At 41.1% G+C, this 16353-nt stretch overlaps 1 protein-coding gene across 12 annotated transcripts in view; it reads right to left on the reverse strand.

Annotated features, from left to right (window-relative positions):
• Positions 1-16353, reverse strand: part of LOC106565737 (forkhead box protein P1-B-like) — a 241373-nt gene that overhangs the window by 148414 nt on the left and 76606 nt on the right. The window contains exon 1 of one of the 12 annotated variants that reach the window (XM_014133182.3): positions 3602-3805. The exons of the other annotated variants lie outside the window; for them this stretch is intronic. The gene's annotated coding sequence lies outside the window, so the exon portion shown is untranslated. Of the gene's footprint in view, positions 1-3601; positions 3806-16353 lie in introns of those variants that run through there. 12 annotated transcript variants of the gene reach the window in all.

Below are 16353 nucleotides of genomic sequence, written 5' to 3' on the forward strand. Positions count from 1 at the left end.
CTGTATTATTGTTGACTCTCTGATGTAATAATAAATACACTGTATTATTGTTGTCTCTGTGATGTAATAATAAATACACTGTATTATTGTTGCCTCTGTGATGTAATAATAAATACACTGTATTATTGTTGCCTCTTTGGTATAATAATAAATACAATGTTTTATTGTTGCCTCTTTGGTGTAATAATAAATACACTGTATTTCATGACAAATGCAAAACATTCATCAGTATTGTGTTTTTTTATTCTTGGTTGGGACTATTTTAGAGGTTGTAGGATCACATGTTCAAAAAAGGAATGAATACCCCTCCACTGAAACGCACACAATCCCCCCAAAAAGGCCCAACATCCATTACGGATGGCTCTTCAGCCCTTCTAATGGACTGACTCTCCACTCTCTTCACACCATTCTGACAGAAAAGAAGAGTTCATGAATATTTACCACAAAGTAAAGTTATTCCATTAATTACTCTGAGCATGCTTAAAACGATATCTGTGGCTACTTCTGTGGTAGGTCGTTAATGAACTTTCACACCCTCATTACCATATGAATTAATGCCCAACTCGATGGCTGTCTGTCAATAGAACAGTTTCCTCACTCACTGTCTTTAAGCCTATCAGCATGTTTCGATCACATAGTGATGCTAGCTGCATCATTCTACACAGATCTGTTTATTTATCATACCATGAACTAGACAGCAAATCAAATCAAAGTTTATTTGTCACGTGCGCCGAATACAACAGGTGTAACCTCACAGTGAAATGCATACTTACAAACCAACAGTGGTTACAAACCAACAGTGCAATTGTTAAGTAAAAAAATAGGTATTAGGTTAACGATAGATAGGTAAAGAAAAGAAAAACAGTAAAATGACAGTGAAAAACAGTAAAATGACAGTGAAAATAACAGTAGAGAGGCTATATACAGGTGGTACCAGTACAGAGTCAGTGTGTGGGGGCACAGGTTAGTCGGGCGAATTGTACATGTAGATATAGTTAAAGTGACTATGCATAGATGGTAAACAGAGAGTAGCAGCAGCATAAAATAGGGGTTGGGGGGGGGGGGGCAGAACACAATGCAAATAGTAATTCAGGAGTCTTATGGCTGGGGGTTAAAAGCTGTTGAGAAGCCTTTTGGTCCTAGACTTGGCGCTCCGGTACCACTTGCCACGCGGTAGTAGAGAGAACAGTTTATGACTGGGGTGGCTGGGGTCTTTGACAATTTTTTGGGCCTTCCTCTGACACCGCCTGGTGTAGAGTTTCCTGGATGGCAGGCAGCTTAGCCCCAGTGATGTACTGGGCCATACGCACTACCCTCTGTAGTGCTTTGCGGTCGGAGGCCGAGCAGTTGCCGTACCAGGCAGTGATGCAACCAGTCAGGATGCTCTCGATGTTGCAGCTGTAGAACCTTTTGAGGATCTGAGGACCCATGCCAGATCTTTTCAGTCTCCTGAGGTGGAATAGGTTTTGTCGTGCCCTCTTCACGACTGTCTTGGTGTGTTTGGACCATTCTAGTTTGTTGTTGATGTGGACACCAAGGAACTTGAAGCTCTCAACCTGCTCCACTACAGCCCCGTTGATGAAAATGGGGGCGTGCTCGGTCCTCCTTTTCCTGTAGTCCACAATCATCTCCTTTGTCTTGATTATGTTGAGGGATAGGTTGTTATTCTGGCACCACCCGACCAGGTCTCTGACCTAGTCCCTATAGGCTAACTCGTTGTTGTATGTGAAAATGAAAAATAGCATTGGTTTGTTTGAACATTCCTCCTGGAAATAGGTGGTGGTCTTGTTTGAACATTCCTCCTGGAAATGGGTGGTAGTCTTGTTTGAACATTCTTCCTGTAAATGGGTGGTGGTCTTGTTGAACATTCCTCCTGTAAATGGGTGGTGGTCTTGTTTGAACATTCCTCCTGGAAATGGGTGGTGGTCTTGTTTGAACATTCCTTCCGGAAATGGGTGGTGGTCTTGCTTGTTTGAACATTCCACCTGGAATGGGTGATGGTCTTGCTTGTTTGAACATTCCTCCTGGAAATGGGTGGTGGTCTTGCTTGTATGAACATTCCTCCTGGAATGGGTGATGGTCTTGCTTGTTTGAACATTCCTCCTGGAAATGGGTGGTGGTCTTGTGGATCAATATAAAGAATGTATTAATATTAATAATAATAAGAGGGAGTCCAACAGGATAGGCAGAGTCAGTGATATTTATATTCAGGACATTAGTGTTTGTTTTTAGGTGTGTGTGTCGAAGATTTCCCAAGTCACTGTCCGTGCTCTGAAACACAGGAAAATCTAAGGCATGACTCATTTTCAAACAAATGCAGCTGTTTATATGTGATTCACTAAAGGACTGACTGAACAGTATTTTTTCCTTCATTTATTTCAAGCTTTATTAAGGCAGACTAATTCAATGAAAACATAACTACGTCTCATAAAAACCGCTTCAAAATATCAAGTGTATTTTCTCTTTCATGGTGGCATTATATTGCACACCCACATAGTCTGTAAACAACAGCACTCAAACAGCACGCAAACAGGCTCAAAACCCACCAATTAAACCCAACTTCACTTTTTTTTTTCTTCACAGGTTTTTTTTGCCTGTAAGCTGAAAAGGCAACAGTGCAGCCTGCTGAATGTCAGCCTGTCTGATCCCAGAGATTCTTTGGACCTGCCCTCATGTATTGCTGAGGTAAGAACAAAGTACACAGAGAGAGCTTTTCCGCCTTAATACCAAGGAAGTGGAATTTCGCTCCTAACCCTAAACAAACAAGGCAGCACATTTCTTTACACTATTTAAATGTTAACAGAGCTCTTTGAATAGAGCATTCCCTTCCTCTGTATACTCAAATTACTTCTCTCTGGCTATACACAGATTCTAATCAACTGATCCATGAAGCAAACATCCGAAAAATAACTTCATTTGGTTTCTCCTACAGTTGAGAACTAATAGCTGGGACAGAGGGAGGGAGGGAGGGAGAGAGAACCCTACACACACGGACAGCACAAAGGGGCTAACCGACAGACAGATTATGCAATGCTATTTTTACGGCCAATTCCTTTCCACCCTGTCAAACAGGAGGACTGTCAATTCTCTCCTGTGATATCACGTTTCCACTCTCCCAAGTCTCTGTGTCCTGCTCCTCCATTCGTCCACCGCAGAGCCTGTGTGCTATTAATATCAATAACCCACAGATTCCATTTCCCCGGACAAAGACGGAGGGAAAGAAGGAGAGAGGAACTGATACCCTCACCCATCACAGCAGCACATTCACTCCTTTGCTATCACACCGTTCTGAACTAGAGAACAGGAGAAGCTCGCGCTCGCACACATAGTTTAGTTTAGTTCACAAGATGCAAGCCTCTTCTGTGAGATCACCAGAGGACTGCTGGCCAGGCAGCCCTTAAGTCTGTCAGAAGCCTTCAATCCAAACCCTGGACCTCCAGAATAACTTCAGCTCTTCAGAAGAACGCATCTTTCTACCTATGGCACAGTTCTTTGCATCACTTACAGAACAAACCCACAATACGGACACATGCAACATGAACCCATACAAGGCCAGGGAAGAGAAGGAGAAAAAGTACAATTAAAATCTTTACTGACTTACCCATGAACCGTGAGCCTGAGTTTCATTACATTACTGAAACATGAATGTAGATTCCCCAAGGTTTAACAAGACTTCTACAATCCACTTCTCAAACAGAAGAAAAGCCTGTCAGTGCTAGTAGCAGTAAAAGCAGTAGTTGTAGTGTGAGAGAGCTGAAGAGAGCCCTGACTGCAGTGTTCAGAGGAACTGGAGGTATGTGGTCTAAACACAACAAAAGCCAGAGCCTTGCTCTAGATTAAATATGCAGGAAGAGGTCCCTTTGCATAAACACAAACACTCAGCAAATGAAGGACTGGCACAGACCAGGCAGAGCAGAGCAGGCGCCTGCTGAGAGCCATACCTGTCCTCTGCCCGTTTAATTAGACAAGAGCAAGCAGAACAAATGAACGAACACCAGAACGGTCACACAACCAGTCCAGAACAAAAAAGCTACTTAGTTTGTCCTCAGTAGAGTGCTCAAAGTTTGTAAAGACACATGCCAACTTCAAACACATTACTTTTGTTGTAGGACTTGTAAAAATACAATTTGTTTCTATCAGTTGTTTGTAATACATAAATATCAAATACCTCATCTTCAACTTTTAAAATATCAATGTCAGCTACTCGCTTAACTTGTGTAAGCAAATGTGACATACTATATCACCTATAGGACATTCTAAAGGATATATCCATTACCTAAAATGGTATTGTGTAATTAAAATGAAAAAATGTCATTAAAGTAGGTCATGTTTGGGTATGAATATTCCTTTCAATATCCAGTAAAAGTATCATACTGCTACTACTCATCATGCCTTCAGTCATCCCCCTCTCTGCTCCCTGCTGCACTCCTATGGACACCTTCTAATGGATGAATAGACAATAAAGGCTGAGTCTCTAAAGCCAGGGAAAAAACGGATACGATTTTCAACAGCCACAATTGTCCAGCTCTTACAGTCTACAGACCCTTTCTCATTCTTGCTCCCTCTCTCTCTCTCTCTCTCTCTCCTTCCCTCTCCCTCTCTCTATTTCTCTCTCTCTCCCTCCCTTTAACTATCTGTCTCTCTATCCCCAACTCTCGGGATATGAATTCAGAAACTCATAACGGAGCGAGACTCCTGGAGTGTCTGCCTGAATCTGCCAGGCTTCATGACTAAAACTTCAAGTGAACCAAAGAGAACGGGAGACGATGCCTAAAGAAAATCTCCAGCCCAGCTTTAGATGCTGAGTGATATACTGATGCCCAGTCAAAGATTTCATTTCATGTGCCCCTCTCTGAATCAGAAGGGGGAGAAGTAGAAATGGAGGAAGAGGGGTGCAGACACCAGGCTAGGGAGGGAGTAAGGGGGGGAGAGGGGGGCAGGGAGAGAAGGAGGGCCAGAGAGAAGGAGAGAGCCGCGGAGAGCAGAAATGAGACCTCTGGAAAATAAACAGGGTATAGAGTTTCAAAGGCAGGGGGACACAGGCATTCCATTGTTCAAGCCAATTATCAGTGGAAAACAATAACAACAGATGGATCCAGAGCGGCCAACTTATGCCGGAGCACCCCGGCGCTGGAGAACAGATGATGAAATGTGAGAGTGGGTTTGGGGGAGGAGGGACTGCCCTGCCGCCGAGTCACCCAGCTCAGCTCCATACACCAGATGTGAACTTCTACAAGGACAGTTAAATATGTGCTCTGTGGTCGCCACTTGTGCTACACGGCTCAGACATACCCAACAGTGGCTAGTCCACACTTCACTTCCATTCATTTCAAAAGAGATGTCTCCTTGGGCTGTTAGAAGTGAAATTATACATGTGGCACCTGTGTTTCTTCCAAAGTAAATTCAAACCTGTGCATTTTATTTATATTTAACGCATACAGATGTAAAATCTTAATTTTATCAATATTTTGTTGCTGAGAAAGAATTTTCCTGCACCACAGGAAATGCAGATGAGCTTCGTGATTTACATAAATTTTACTGAAAACCCACACTAACACACAGTTATATTAACAGTATGGCACTTTTCATTAGGGACTTTTTTGTTCAGATAGCTACAGATCAAGCAACATTGTGGACTAAACGTTCAAATCTTGTTGCTGCAGGATTATTTTGCTGTGACAATATAGGTCATTTTTGGCTACTTTCTGGTAGACCTTGTTAGATGGGCATTAGGGACCAGTGGGTGAGGTATTTGCCCTTGTATATTTTGCCCTGTGTTACTGTGTCCATTCAGCACACATCCCAGAAGACATTGTGATGTTTTCATTTGATGTTGTTTTCCCCTTTACCTGCATGCACCTATAGTGGTCAGATTCTACCAGACACCAGCATTGGTGAGCGAGAGAGAGACCTCATTGTTTCTGGCTTCAGCGAGAAATCCCTCATATCAGTCCTAGACTGACAGGCGAGGGGAAGGGGGTGGGGGGACTCCAACCTTAAAACAAAACCAATTCTCAATGTGGCTCGTCAAGGGTGGGACATGTTTGCAGATAGTAGCACAAATGATCTGCCCTTCCTTTTAGAAGAAGAGAGGTTTTTGTTTCATTAACTTAAGACTAAAGCGTAATTATCTCCCTATAGACCTTAATCACCAGCAGAAGGATAATAGAACAGAAAGCCGTTTCCAGTTCGGTCACTCAAGTTTTTTGTCATGTTTTTTTTTCTACTCCCGCTTCCTTTAGATGAGAGTATCAAATAATGGCAACCGATCATATTACAGGAGCAAAATCCCCCTTTCAAATATCTCTGTTATGGAGCATAAAAGACAAAATTGTTATCTGGTTTAAATGTTCAACTTTGCTGTAAAATGGGTTCACTTGGTTCAAACCTCTATCTCTGGTCTGTCTTTATCTGGTCTGTCTGTCTGTTCACAGAGCTAGAAGTTAGGGGGCAGAGGACGAGGGGCCCGGGGGGATGAGCCGGGGGGATGAGCCTACTGTCTTCTGTCTCTTCAGAGAGGGAGATCACTGGAGAGTGAATGTAATTATCCATGTTTGAAATAAAATCAGGTTGAGCACAAACAGACGGGTTTATAATCGTATATAATATTTTAAACAACTTAACAGTGCTTGAAGGTGCTTGTAATACTATCCCCCAAATGGAGGATACCTCAAGGATTTCACAGAAGGAAAAAATATAGAAACTTTGCCTCGATTTAATTAGCTTATAAAAAATTATTGCCATTAGCAAATCTCATTGAAGGGGTTGAGGTGTTTGCCTAAAAAACATCTATTTTTTTGGGACGGAGTGAAGACAAAGGTTTTTTTAGACAGAAAGTGGAGGGCAAGCATCCTTTTTGTGCACTGACACTGAGGTCGAGTTAATTAGACTATTGTCATTTTAATCAGGACAGCTCGGCGGCCATCCCTTTCTGAATGAGCCGGTGGACTTTAAACGGCTGGGGGATGTCTGTGTGTGCATTTATGCATGGGGCACGAGGTCTCACATAACACAGCACACAGCACAGTGCCATGGGCTATGGAGTACAGTGCTGCTGGTTCTCTTACATGCTCAGAACATTAATGAGTGGGAGACACACCAAGGAAACACAGACACCCCGAGTATCACCAGGGGAAACTACTCGCCTTTGCTCTGCTCATGTCTTGGTTCATTTGAAAATAATTTAAGTATCAAATATTGGAAATGATTTACTTCTCCCTGGCTATCAGATTTTGAATATTGAGTCTATCATGTCATCTTTCTTATGCTCTCAACTGACATTAACATTTAAAACATCATTAATGTAAACACATTTTAAGGTGCTTATCACTATGGTTACAGAAATTGTACTTTTTTTCTGATTTCCATATTTTATTTACACAATGGGGCAATTGTAAGAACACACTAAAGACATAAAACAAATTGAATCTTTGCTGAAAACTTGTTATCAAAAAGAAGAAAGAAACAGATCAATCAAAACAGTCAAAAGAGTAGATTCAACTCTCCTGAAGCCATTGGTTCAACTATATTTCACTGCAAATACTTTATAAAAAAATGTAAATCTTAAAAAAAAAAAATAACAACAGCACTGTTCAACCAAATACTCTCAGTTGAACTAGTTGGACTCTCAGACAAGCAGGGGTAAGCAGGGGTTAGCAGGGGTTAAAAGAACAGTGAACAATGCATCCCGTTGGGGTTCTACCTGCCAATCAGAGAGTTGAAAGTAGGCCCTAAACAGGGCTCCAAGTATGTCTGTAATGTTCCTCTCCTGCCCTCTGACTGATCTGGAGTCCGCTGCAGACAGTTGAGATGTGACAGATCACATGCAGACGAAAGGTCATCAAGTCATTAAGTCCCCCCACCTGCCATTACCTGAGGCCCTGAGCTGCACCCACCCATGACACTGGTCAGACAGGAAGCACACAGACAGCCAACTAAACATAGTTATTCTATATGAACTGACCCTAGAGGGAGATCTAGGGAAATCACCATGAGGTCAGTCAGTCTCCTCTGCAAACTTGACTTTGACAAATTTGAAAAACCTTTCTGTGTCTGTTTATGATTATGTTAATAGGTCTCTAACGTCATCGTTTTTAACGTCGATCATTCATATTTTAGAGAATGTTCAAATTAATTTGATCATATATTAACTTAATTCAATAATTCAACACATACAAATTAATAATTCAATAAAAAGAATGATCAAAAATGTTGAAGAGGAAACCAAAGAGAGACATCCAATAGCTTAATGTGGAGATATTTAACTGGAAAGGTTCACACTACTACAAAGCCTTTGGGTAGTTTACAGAGTGTGAAAGGCTATTAAAGTCCAGTCTAACTTGCTTTTCTTAATGACTATGTGGTGTTGCTACAGAAGAAGTTTACCCTGAAAACACTCTACCATCCACAAAATAAATAATCAAATCGCCTAACTACTGTACCTGGGAGAAAATGTCCCAATTTAAACCGCTATTTGAAATCTGTAATCCAAACATGTCTGCCGGAGGGTTTGACCACAGCAATTGAAAACAACAGATTGTTCTGTTCACTGAGGTGAACATGTAGAGATAAAGGAAGAGACACAAGCTGTAAAGCCGTGCTCCGGTACCAGCTCTCTGTTCCCAAAGTTCTTCCCGTGAGAGATTTACAGGGATTAGATGAAGAAATGATGGCCTAATCTTTATTTGACAGGCTAGCCAATCTCTGGCTGACTGGTCACTCTTCACTGTGTAGACCAGGCCTCTTTCAGCTCTCAGCTCTCAGCTCTCAGGTCTCAGCTCTCAGGTCTCAGCTCTCAGCTCTCAGCTCTCAGGTCTCAGGTCTCAGCTCTCAGGTCTCAGCTCTCAGGTCTCAGGTCTCAGGTCTAGCACCAGCAATACAGCGCCTTCACAGAACTCCACACACCTCAGTCCTGTTTAAAACCACATTTAGGCTGATCATACAAATGTATGACAGTATGAGCTCTCAATCCCATTATCATACAGAATCATTCAATGTCCTTTTGGGGTGAGCAATGTGCACAAGCCTAATTCAACAGATAAAAGAATAGCAACTCTCCAAATGATACTTCATATATGGTCGCAGTCATAACGGTATACTATGGTTAACATCCTGGTGGCAATTATTATATATTTTTTAATCTAATTATATGCGTATCTGCAGTACCTGATTGGAAATATAGAACCAATTTCCATGTGCAGTTTAATGACAGATGGAAATAGATATTTCATGGAGATGTATAGTTAAGAGCGATAACCAATTAATCAAAGTGCCGGACAATGACACTGGCTAAATTTAAACACAGGAGAGAAAATGTCAGACGGCAGCCCCTTCCCTTAAAATATTCATTACTGCCTGTTATTACGTAGCATATAGAATTTTAAATCGCTGATTCTACTTAATTACAGTTTGCGTTGATACTTGCTACAGATGTCACAGCTTGCAGTGGCAATCTTTCACAATGTTTAACCCTGTCAAATAGTGGAGGGGTCCTTCCCCCCCCTCCCCATCCACCCCTCCCACTCTGTCTGTCTTCCCAATGCCTGACCTACAGGCTCATTCCCACGCTAACAGAGGAGAGGAGGTGGAGGAGGAGGAGAGAAGGGCTGCTTGTTGGGTGTAACATATATTTCTAAGAAAAAGACAGATTGAGTGGTGTATTCAAACAAACATCTACAGTGGGAACACAATAGCATCTATTATACTGAAACCCAAAGAGTAATGATGATGCTCCGTCCAAAACATGTCTCTCACTGTGGAATTGAGTTCATACTAGCCAGGCATTCAAGGATATTGGATCATTTGGATAAATAGGAACAATGTGAAAGGTTTCCAAAATTGGCATTTCAGACATTGAATTATGTCACGAGAGAATGCTGAATTACTGTACATATTATTGCTATTAAAAACAAGAACATCATGTATTGTGTCAGTACAGCACATGCACATCAACACTGTACTTCCATTTGCCTACAACAGGAAGACAAAAGGTTTGTTTGTGTGCCACTCACTAAATTCCCGTTTCTCTTTAGCAAGTCATCTCTGTTCACCAAACAGCTGTATGCAAATAGTTAGTCATGCAGCATTCAATTGTTTTGTATTAATATTTGAATATTGAAATAACACAATTCAGATCTAGATATTCCATTTCAATTTCCATATACGTGAACTGGAGTTGCACATCAACGGATGAATTCTTCACAACGATGCCGTTTTTGTAAAGTCAGAAATATTGTTGTTGTTCTTTTTATTATTTTACATGATTACATTCCTGTAACATAGCTCTATTACCTAAAAGCAAGTTACCCCTGATTCCTAACTGTAGCCTATATCGCTCGTGTCAGAGATAGAACTGTCTGTATTACCCACGTTCATGCCACTTAACCAAATTGGAAACGCCGATAATACTATATTTACATAGCTGTGTTGGCTAGGCGTGATTATGATCATAAAAATGTCTCCCCACGCTATGACGGAAAGTTTAGCAGCAGTGAGTGAGTGAGGCTGAAGGACATAACTATAAGTTAGCACAGGTTACAGCAGAGCCAAGGAAAATAGCTCAATTATACACATGGGCTGCGTTTACACAGGCAGACTAATTCTGATATTTTTCCACGAATTGACCAATCACATCAGATCTTTTCACATATCAGAATTGGGCTGCCTGTATAAATGCAGCCATGGAGCTCCAGCATCATGTGGCTTTCCTGTGGTAAACAGATGCAGGGTGACTCTAGTAACCCTGCATCTGTTCACTTGTTGAGACGAAGTATTCCTGTTGCTCACCCTCACTAACACAAGCCCACACAATTTGCTTACAGGGCCGAACAGATCAGAAGATTAAACTGCAGAGGATATTATTAAGGTTGTCCCTCGTATCACCAACATTTGTTACAGTTTTACAGCCAGTCAAACAGACAAAATTGTTTTGCATACACTAGGATGATAGGATGAGTCTATAGTGTGGCTTAAGTTTCTTCCTCTCAGAGAGCCAGACTCTTCTCTGTCTCAGATAGAAGATCATCCATTTACTAAATACATAACCTGAAAACCATAAACTGGGGAAGACCATATTACAGTACTAAGTAGTAAACAAGTACACAATAAAACATATACTCTATTTCATGATGTTATAGTCAATCAAATCACTCTGCGCTCAACATAGAGCACTCATGTTCCTCTAGGGCAGGCTGTTATCTCACTGTGGCTGTGACCGTGCCTCACACAGAGTGTCTGTGAAGGCCTTTGAGAGCATACAGTACGGTCTATCTGATCAGAGCTCCAGTCCAGACCTCAGATGTCAGAGTGACTGGGAGGCAGCGTCAGAGAGAGGCCCAGTAACCAGGCCTGTCCTGTCTTCCCTCAGCTCAGACAGGAAGCTAGGAGTAGCGCTTGCCTGCCTGCAACTGCCAGCAGCGCAGTGTTCAGTTCACAGGAGCGGTGTCTGACTGCATGCTCAGCTCAGCTCAAGATGGCTTGTTGATTCCAGGCAGTGTGACACATCTGTTGCTTGTCACATCGTGTCGTAGCTTCATGTCTGCGAGCCAGACACAAGCCGAGCAGCATGTCGCTCCACGCGCCTCATCCTCTCTATGTGTTGACAAACAGCGCTGCAGCACTACAGACAGACAGACAGACAGAGTCTGGGCCAAGGACCTGCATGTCCACAGTTTGGAAGGTCAGGAGGTGGGACACATCACTGGCTGTACAACCACTATCAAACACTCACTTTGAGTCAGTTTATTGTAAGCAACTACTTCGGGTGACATAGTGTTGAAGTGTATGTTCTCAATCATGCAAGGAGTGCTGAAACAATATTCAAAATGTGTATTTTTTAATGGCCATGGAAAAATGTCATTTAAGGGAAAAAATTATGGAAAGTATTCACTTAACCTAAGACCTCCTCAAAATTGCCATACGTTTATATTGAGAATCAATTTCTTTCCCCCAATGTCTATAGAAATACTTTAATGCTTTAAATCAAATCTCTATCAAGGGTTTATCGGCTTAACAATGCACATTTTCTTGGACAGACATAAATAGTATGAAGTGCTTTAAGTGCCTTTAAAGAAAATGCCAGAATATATTCCATGCGAGACTTACATTGTAAGCTTAAATACATCAGCGATGACCATTGCTAATTTATTATTTTACCATACATCTATGAAGTACACATCATGCAATATCAGCAATAATGAAATGACATTGTTTCTCATCACCAGTCAAATCAGCATGCATTTAGTGGGAAGAGCAGCACTAAAGAGGCTGAGAAGTAGTTACTAATGGCACTGTTTCAGAAGCTCTTTCATACATTCATAAGTGCTTCACTTCTGTGTCCTTGTCTTCTCTAATCAATATTCAAAAGTGCCTAGTAATTGCAAGTTTTGGATAAATTTACATGCAAAGGATTGTCTGTTATATTCATCAAACACTTGTCTGAGACAAAACTGTCAAAGAGCGTTCTTTTATTTTTGTGTTATCTTCTATTTATGTAATTAATGTTTGTGATACCAAAATAACATTTAGCCTACCTCTCATCCTAAAACACTTTTTTATAATAACAAATAATAATTGGCAAATTAGACAAACGTTTGAATTTCCACAAGTATTAAAGGCCAAACGGGTTATGTAAATACCATAGAAGGGGAATATTTAGATGGCTCATTTACATTATCAGATGACAAAACATTTATTTGCTCCATTCAATATCAACCTGTTTTGCAAACACACAAAACTAGACACGACACATCGGGGCTTAATACAACACACAACAGAATACTACTGATTGAACACCTGATAATATGCCGGCGCACCATGTCTGCCCTCTCAACCAGCCGCATCAAACCTCAAGATACCTTCAGTATCACAACATATCATCAGCATACCAAAACATATACCTAAAGAATCTGCAACGTTGTAAATATTCTACAACATTGCAAGTCTCTAACGTATTCTGAGGGATCATTTAAGGCCTGCATCCAAAGGATTTGTCTGGCCTTCATTAGCTTCCTCCCGGCATCAACTATCCATTTCAGAGAGAAGGTGTGGTATATTACCAGTAAAAAAATAAATAAGGCAATGTTTGTATGAGGTCTGATTTTCTTTTGATTTCCCCATGATGTCAAGCAAAGAGGCACTGAGTTTGAAGGTAGACCTTGAAATACATCCACAGGTACACCTCCAATTGACTCAAATGATGTCAATTAGCCTATCAGAAGCTTCTAAAGCCATGAAGTCATTTTCTGGAATTTTCCAAGCTGTTTAAAGGCACAGTCAACTTAGTGTATGAAAACTTCTGACCCACTGTCTGTAAACAATTGTCGGAAAAAATACTTGTATCATGCACAAAGTAGATGTCCTAACCGACTTGCCAAAACTATAGTTTGTTTAACCTCTCTAGGGTAGGGGGCAGTATTTTCACGGCCGGATGAAAAACGTACCCAAATTAAATGGCCTACTACTCGGGCCCAGGAACTAGAATATGCATATTATTAGTATATTTGGATAGAAACACTCTGAAGTTTATAAAACTGTTTGAATGATGTCTGTGAGTATAACAGAACTCATATGGCAGGCAGAAACCTGAGAAAAATCGAACCAGGAAGTGAGAATTCTGGTGCTTGTAATCCTTTCAAGTCATTGCCTATCGAACACACAGTGACTTAGGGTTCATTTTGCACTTCCTAAGGCTTCCACTAGATGTCAATAGTCTTTAGAAAGTCGTTTGAGGCGTCTATGATGAACAGAGAGCGAACAGAGGAAGTTGGAAGTTGTTGACTCAGGAAGGTACTGCTGTTCATTGGCGCGCACTCACGTGAGAGTTAGCTGTGTTCCAAAACGTTTTTCAAGACATTGCAATCGTCCGGTTGGAATATTATTGAAGTTCTAAGTGAAAAAGGCCCTAAAGATTGATGCTATACAACGTTTGACATGTTTGAACGAACGTAAATATTTTCTGAACATCACGCGCCAATGTAAAATGGGGTTTATGGATATAAATATGAACTTTATCGAACAAAAAATGCATGTATAGTGTAACATGATGTCCTAGGAGTGTCATCTGATGAAGATCATCAAAGGTTAGTGCATCATTTTAGCTGGTTTTCTGTTTTTTGTGACGCCTGTCCTTGCTAGGAAAATGGCTGTGTGCTTTTTCTTGTGTTGGAACTGTCCTAACATAATCTAACTTTATGCTTTCGCCATAAAGCCTTTTTGAAATCGGACAATGTGGTTACATTAAGGAGACGTGTACCTTTAAAATGGTGTAAAATAGTCCTTTGTTTGAGAACTAGCGTCCCACCTGCCCAAGAGAGGTTAACAAGAAATTTGTGGAATGGTTGAAAAACGGCCTAAGTGTATGTAAACTTCCGACTTCAACTGTATCAGTGGGTAACTGGCAAACTGGGAGGGATGAGGGGTGTTGTTAAACCATGGAGGCTGTTTACATTTCAATTTAGGGAGGTGTTTAACAATGGAAGTGTTAATGGGTTTACCTGCAGAAAAGCAGTGAACCAGTCACACTGACCTGATACCTGTATTTTGGTTACAGGGGCCGTGAAAATGCAGGAATCATGACTAGGTCTTTAACTGGCTTTTATTTGTCCTTGTTTTTTAACCCCCTACCCCTTTCAGATATAAAATATAGTAGATAAAAGCAGGCATGGTAAAATATTTGGATTTTGGTCTGTGTATGAAATGAATATATGTGAACAACATGACTTGCCACACAATCCCCTCATTCCCCAAGACCTGCACAGCTCATTCCACTGCACATATCACAGGTTGTTATCATTCCAGAGAGAATTCTACATTGGTGAACGCCAGCGCTTTAATTAGATCCACTATTTGATCATTCCACAGCTGGGCTTTATTAAGGAGGGGTTCACGGCACCTCACAATCACCCCCCGACTCCACTGAGGGAAACACAGAGAAGGATATGAGTTCAAATAAACCAGTATATTTCATATAAACCAGTATAGTTCATATAAACCATTATACAACGAGTGGATCTAATCCCGAATGCTGATTTGTTAAAACCGCATTCCAGACGGTTTCTATTCCACAAGTTACCACCAGCTAAATCTATGCCATTAAAATGCCTATTTACTCGTTCCAACTGACTGCACAATCCACTGTCTCATCAGCCCAGCCAAGCAATATATAAACTTGATCTCCACTATAAAAAGCATCTATACATAATCTCACATTATCTCACATCTTTTAGACTAACATTTAGTTTTCAACAGCGGAGATTTGTATAAACCTTGCTGTCTGTCTCTCCGACATTTGCAACGTTGTTTCAATATTCAAATTAAATCTCCAGCTGTCCCATAGTAATGAATGTGTCGGGAGTCGGGACGAGATAGACAGTCGGGCAGCGTTTCTCAGCCAGTTGAAATCATGAATCAGCTGGCAAAATATTTATGGATATATAAAAAGAAATGTCAATTGAAAAAAGGTAAAACGAAACAAAGTGTAGCTAGTTTTCAGTCTTTCCAAATTCAGTTTGTAGTGATTGTGATAACGGTGTTGTTAGCTATGTCCTCTAAACAACAGTGTCCTGATGAGTGAGCAAATGTTCTATGCCAGGCAAATTACGCCTCATTCGCTCATTGTTATGGATATATCCAAATAAATGTTACTAGAAAACTACTGAAACAAATGCAAATGCAGCTACTTTGCTGTTAGTCTGGCTGCACTCTTTGACGTGACTGCAAGGTAGCCGTAGTTGACTAGCTTGCAAGCAAGGGATAATTATATTGCCAGCCAGTATGATAATAGAAGATTTAGAACGAATTGACTGGTCGCATCCATAGATACAGAACAAAAAGACTGAACGACTGGGTCGCGTCTCTAGCAACCGAACCGATAGAAACAACAACAAGCCAGCTTGGGTAATAACCTTACATTTGTGTCGGAACTATATCTTGTGGAAGGATGAAATAGTATGAATTAATTCATAAAAAGGAAGTTTTTAATGAAAATATGTAAATCATTATTTGAATATGTTGGTAACCCATTGTACAAAAGTGTAATGGCTGTGGGCTTAGGGTTGTTGTCCTGTTGGAAGGTGAACCTTTGCCCCAGTCAAGGTCCTGAGCGCTCTGGATCTGGTTTTCATCTAGGATCTCTCTGTACTTTGTTCCGTTCATCTTTCCCTCGATCCTGACTAGTCTCCCAGGCCCTGCTGCTGGAAAACATTGCCACAGCATGATGCTGCCACCACCATGCTTCACCGTAGGGATGGTGCCAGGTTTCCTCCAGACGTGACACTTGGCATTCAGGCCAAAGAGTTCAATCTTGGTTTCATTAGACCAGAGAATCTTGTTTCTCATGGTCTGAGAGTCCATTAG

Source organism: Salmo salar, chromosome 12 (assembly GCF_965601325.2).
Source record: "Salmo salar chromosome 12, fSalSal1, whole genome shotgun sequence".
Lineage (NCBI taxonomy): Eukaryota > Metazoa > Chordata > Actinopteri > Salmoniformes > Salmonidae > Salmo > Salmo salar.